The sequence below is a fragment of the Gossypium arboreum genome, chromosome 5, assembly GCF_025698485.1.
Source record: "Gossypium arboreum isolate Shixiya-1 chromosome 5, ASM2569848v2, whole genome shotgun sequence".
NCBI classification, from domain to species: domain Eukaryota; kingdom Viridiplantae; phylum Streptophyta; class Magnoliopsida; order Malvales; family Malvaceae; genus Gossypium; species Gossypium arboreum.
The window spans coordinates 89,406,440-89,413,306 of NC_069074.1; positions in this window are offsets into that span (position 1 = coordinate 89,406,440).

Genomic DNA, 6,867 nt, shown 5'->3' on the forward strand with positions numbered 1-6,867 from the left:
GATAGTTTAGGAATCAATTGTGATAAAAATTTTAGGTACCAATTTAAAAAAATGATATAATTTAAGTAAGTTTAAACTTTTTTAAAAATTTTAATAACTAGGATTTAATCACTGTGGGTTAAAGTAGGTATAGAATACGGATAAATCTGAGAGTGATCCTCTTAGAATCGCCACGTGGGATAATCGTGAAATTTGTATCTGAATAATACAAACACTTTAATTTTGGCTGATATTGAGATTGCGATTGAGTCAAAAGTCAAAATAAACACCATGTCTTGAACTTCCAAGTTACTTGCACAGTACATTTTAGATTATAATTCAAAATTTAATTTTTTTTAATTTTACAATACTTAAAAATAAATAGTGGCATTAAAATTTAATAAGATTATTATTTTTAAACAAGTGTGATAAATACATGCGTGTTTTAAATTTGATTGGCCGATAATCTATTGGCCTAATGACAAGAACATTATATTATAGGCATGAGAGTCTGGGTTCGATTCCAAGCAATCACATTCCCTCCCCCAATTATTAAAAAATAAAATTGATGGAGGTGTTCTAAATAAATTTCATATCATATTCTTGGAGTTAGATGGATTATAGTAGAAAATAATAAGACTATTAAAAGACATTAAATAATTTTAATTTACTTGATATTTATAAAATTTAAACATGATTCCAATGTGAATAATATATATATATATATATATATATATATATATATATATGAGAAAGGATTGTATAAACAGATCATACATCTTCTTCTATCCCTTACCAATTATTTAATGTCATTTCAATATTTTTTTATGCCATTAACACATCATGTTGGTAATTTTTTATCCTAAACCCTAAACCTTGAACCTTAGACTTTTAACCCTAAATCTAAAGTTTAGGGTCCAAGATTCGTTAGGATCCAGGGCTTAAAGTTCAAAAAAATAGTGACAATGTGAATATTTGTAATAAATTTCACTAAAATATCAAAGATTGCTCTATTGGCATTTTTAAATGAAAGTGAATAGTCTTTTTATTCTAATTATTTCTTTTATTCTCCTAGAAGTTCGATTATATATATATATATATATGTTGGGATTGACCATTATAAACAATAAAATAGAAAAAATAAAGAAGATTGAACACACAAAATTTATGTGGAAAACTATTCAAGAGGATAAAAATCACAAGTAAATAAAACTTTCAATAATCTAAGAGTACAAGATGAAAAAATAATCTCAAAGAGCAAAACTCAAAACCTAAATACAAAGACCCTATGACTAAAATATTCCTAGACTTACTCAAAGTTTAATTGGAAAAAAATAATAGAGTTTAACGAGAGAAGAAATCCAGTTTAAGTTGAATACACGTTGCCACATCCGTTAAGTAACATTGTGACCGATTATGTTTCTTCTCTGGTTTACCCAAAAAGCGAGGCACACCCACAATATATATAAATAGATAAAGATAACATAAAAGTTCACTTTTTGGCTAATAAACTAAATAGAAAAGTTAATTTGATCAAAAAAGAGAAAATAACCAATAAAAATCAAATTGAAATTTGAGAAAGAACAATAATTTTGAGATTCGACTATTAAATGCTTGTGTTAAAAGAACTACAATTTCTTCATTTTTTAGTCTCTAAAATTCTATCAATGCTTACTCATCTAGAAAACGAAACATTCTCGATCTTCTTCATTTTTTATGTAATTCCTGGACTAAAATTTAAAATGGGATAAAAAATTCACATGAATACAAATATTGATCTCTACTACAATTCAAAATTGAGAATGAATAAGTAAATAAAACATAAAAACTAGGATCAACAGATGTCAATATTTATATTTAATAATTAGGGATAAATCTTAAAATTATACATGAATTATAGTTAAATGTGCAAGTGTATATATGAACTTTAATTTTGTGTAATTTTATATATAAAATTTTAATTTGATCCAATTCTTATAAATTATTAGTATAATTATTTATATAACATCATTTATGTTTATATATTGCATACATAAATAATTATATATATCCAATAAATAATTATATATATCCAATAAAAATAATTTGATGTATATATTTCTTTAAATGTGTATGATTAAATCAAAATTAAAGTTTCAAGTATATATTTGAACCACAATTAGAGTTTCACATGTATAGTTGTACCAAATTAAAGTTCATGTATACAATTGCACATTAAATTAAAGTTTATGTATAAATTTAAATTTTATCCTTAATAATTAAGAAGTTGAAAAGTTTGATAGCATTTTTATTGTTAAATAACATGTATCTAACAATTTCTCAATTAAATTAATAGTTATTAATTATAAATATACGTTTGTAAGTATCGATAATAGTTATTTGAGAGGAGAGTGACAATAAATAATAAAAAGTAACCCATGAAAAGTTTAGATATTATAAAAATTCAAGGGAGAAGAAATATATATATAAATATGTAAGATGGTTTAAATGTAGTTACCTAAATATGTTGAAAGCCTTAAAAGTTTAGGTTTTCAATTTAGGTTTCAATTTAGTTTTAGGTTTGGGGTTTTAAATACGGTGTCGATTTGGGTTTTAATTTCAATTTTGGTTTTGGAGTTTGGATTCGGTTTTGTTTGGGGTTTTGATTCAAAGGTATTTTGATTGTGCAATAAATTACTGAATAACTTAACATGTGTGATAATTTTACAATTTTGTAATATATATAAATAATAAAATTCAACAAAAAATTTTAAAATTAATTTAATAAAACATAATTTGGATAACAATAATATTAAATGAAATAAAATGGAAAAAAATGTATTTTATATTTCAGAATTTTCATTATTTTTTGGCTCGTTTAAGCCATCAAAACTTTATGCTTGTTCAAATATTTTCTGGTTTTAAGAATATTATTTTAAAGGTCTAGAAATTTCGTTTTATGAAAACCAATCACCAAAAGCCTAAGATTTTGGGGCTCAAAATATTACAAATGGTCACAATTTGCTCAGAATTTCTAGGTAGCTACTTTGGGAACTTAATTCATCTAAGACAAAACTCAATTTAGCTAGAAAAACAAACCAATGGAAAGATTACATTTCATTACAACAGAAATCATTTAAACTTCGACAAGAATGAGAAACAATAGATGGTTTTAAAAGGCCTTAAATGTAGTTACCCAAATATGTTGAAAGCCCTTAACTTGGGTTTTCAACTTAGGTTTCAATTAGTTTTCAGTTTGGAGTTTTAGATTTGTTGTTGGTTTGGGCTTTCACTTTCAGTTTCAGTTTCGGTTTTGGGGTTTGGATTCGGTTTTTGTTTGGGGTTTCGATTCCAAAGCATTTCAATTGTGTGATAACCTACCGAGTAACTTAACATGTGTGATAATTTTATAATTTTGTAATATATATAATAAAAATTCAACTAAAAATTTTGAAAATTAATTTAATATGACTTTTAATTTAATAAAACATAATTTGGATAACAATAATATGAAAATGAAAAAAAATTGTATTTTATATTTCAGAATTTTCATTATTTTTTGGCTCGTTTTAAGCCATCAAAACTCTATGCTCGTTCAAATATTTTCCGGTTTTAAGAATATTATTTTAAAGGTCAAATGTTATTCTAAAACTAGAGATTTTGTTTTATGAAAACCAATCACTAAAAGCTTAAGATTTTGGTGCTAAAAATATTACAAATCGCCGCAATTTGCTCAGAATTTCTAGGTTTCCTATTTCAATTAGGCTACTTTGGGAGCTTAGTTCATCTAAGACAGAATTCAATTTGGCTAGAAAAACAGACCAACGGAAAGATCACATTTCATACAGTAGAAATCATTTAAAGTTCGATTAGAATGAGAAACAATAAATGGTTTTAAAAAGCCTTAAATTTAGTTACCAAATATGTTAAAAGCCTTAAGTTTGGGTTTTCGATTTTGGTTTTAGTTTAGTTTTCACTTTGGAGTTTTAGATTCGGTGTCAGTTTGGGCTTTCACTTTTAGTTTTGGTTTTGGGTTTTTGATTTGGTTTCGGTTTGGTATTTCGATTCCAAGGCATTTCGATAGTGGAAAAACTTATCGAGTACCTTAACACGTGTGATAATTCTACAATTTTGTAATATATTTAAATAAAAATTCAACAAAAAATTTTGAAAAATAATATAATATGATGCTTAATTTAATAAAACATAATTTGGATAACAATAATACTAAAATGAAATAAAATAAAAAAAATTGTGTTTTATATTTTAGAATTTTCATGATTATTTGGCTCGTTTTAAGCCATCAAAACTCTATGCTTGTTCAAATATTTTGCAATTTTAAGAATATTAATTTAAAGGTAAAATGTAATTCTAAAACTAGAACTTTCGTTTTATCAGAAAGATTTACCAAAAGCTTAAGAATTTGTGGCTCAAAACATTGAAAATCATTATTGTCGAAACCATTTTTTTAAATCGAGTTTTGGAAAATAGGAATCGACTTTTTAAAAAAAATGAAAACGGGACTCGCCACCAATCTTTTTAGGTGTGATTGGATCACCTTTAAAATATTTTGTTTTAAAATCATTAGTTTTGGTCAACGAAATAAAAGAACGGGTCCGGGAGTCGATTACGCACGAGGAAGTATTAGCACCCTCGTAACGCCCAAAAATTGGTACCTAATTAATTATCAAATGTCTCTAATATCGGAAATTTAAAAATTTTAAGATGCAATCCTCTTTGAAATATTTTGATTTTGAAAATTGGGGTTCACTTGTATCAAAATATTGATACCAAGCTAGCCTTTTTGAAAATCCCTATCTTGAAACAACAAAGCGCCATATCCAGTAAGTTAGGATACATCACCTTGAAATTCCAAGACAGTCGCTTGCACTTTGAAAACTTTTAAAACTTAGAAGGGTGCTTAACTATTCGAACTCAACGAGAAAAGTTGCAACCCAATAAGTTAGGACACTATTTTTCTCGAAATTTCCAAACGCCAAGCATTGCCTTTATATTTTTGAAAACTTGGAAAATTGATGCATGAGGAATCGCATTACATTATAAATCATGCATGATAACATATTATCGTAATAGGTAAATAAAACATGCATTTAAACAAAATGATAGCAATAATATAAAATCATGCATTAGATACATACGTATAAAAAATAAATATAGCAAATCTTAACAACATATGTACAAAGATATACATAGCATATATTGAAGATGAATAAGCAAAACATACAAAGTAATAATTAAAAATGCATGATATACAATTTAATATATATATAAAAAAGGGTAATATAGTATCAATATACATTCATAAAATATAACATCAAATAATAATTATAAAATAACATTTAATACCTAAATGATATATACAATATAAAAATATAAAAGAGTTAGTATATATAGTATATATAAAAATATAAAATAAAGTGAGTAATTGTTAACAAGATATACATATAATACAAATAAAATATGATATTTAATAATAATTTTAAAATAGTATTTAATATACAATATATAATAACAAAATTTTATAAAAGAATAATAATTATATATAAAATAAAAAATATATATATTGGTTTAGAAAAATAATGTATAAAATACCAAATATGTAAAAGAATTTATATTTATAATAAAATAATTATATAATATATATATATATAAATATAAGTTTAGAATAATATAAAATAAGTAATTAATGATGAAATATATGTATTATACAAATTATAATATTATAATATCTTCAAAATGTATAATAATAGAATATAAGTAAAGTAATTATTAACATAAAAATAAGTATATAATACAAGTTAAAACCTTTAATGATAATAATATATAGATAATAATGTAAAATAATAATATTTTGTGAAAAGTAATATATAATAAATAATAATAATATAAAATAATTATATAATATATAATATAAAAATAAGGTTAAAAATAAAACAAATAATAATAATAATAATAAAATTATATATATAATAATAGAAATAAATATATAGGGTTAGATTTGAAATTCAATAAAATTACAGGTAATTTTAAAAAAATAAAGCTGAATTAAGGTCCTAATTAAAACACGCATAAAACGAAAGCGACTCATTGGACAAAACGCCCTATTCCCAAAACGGCGTTTTAACTCGGACTTAAAATAGCTATGGCGGACTAAATCAAACTGAAACAAAATATTAGGGCTAGATCATAAATAAAATAAAACATAATTATAAACACAAAAAGGTGGAAGGTTTAGCTACCCAAAATCATGTTTGTGAATGAATTAATTATTTTTATAAAAAAATTCATAACTAATGAATTCGTTGGTGTTATATCCTATAATATATTTAAATCACTACAAGTGTTTCCGTTAATCATCATACTAACACAACAGTTTTGTTATATGCATTTTATATAATCACTACAATGTTTCGTTAATCACCATAATAACACGAAATACTTATAGGTTCAAATCGTAGGCTCGGTCATGTACTAGAAAATCAGTTTTAGAGAAACTTAGATATCATATTTTCATTTAACTACCTTTTATAACACATTATGAGCCGAAAGCACATTTGACTAACTTGGCTCTAGTACCACTAAATGTAACACCCTAAACACGACCTAGACATCTAGACCAAGTTCGAAGAGTTACATTAACGTTATCAAGAAAACCAACATTCATAAGTATATATAAACCCAATATCAAGTCATAAAAACCATTAAATCTAACATACGAGTCATCCATTACTGAAACGCAATTTTACTAATTCAAACATAATTTTGGGTTAAATAAGAAGGTAAGCTTTATTGTTTAAAATATATTATAATTATATTGTTTTGAAACAATTTGGGATTAACTCTAACGTGATCTTTTTTTAAAGTGAAAGCACAATAGGTCCAACATGA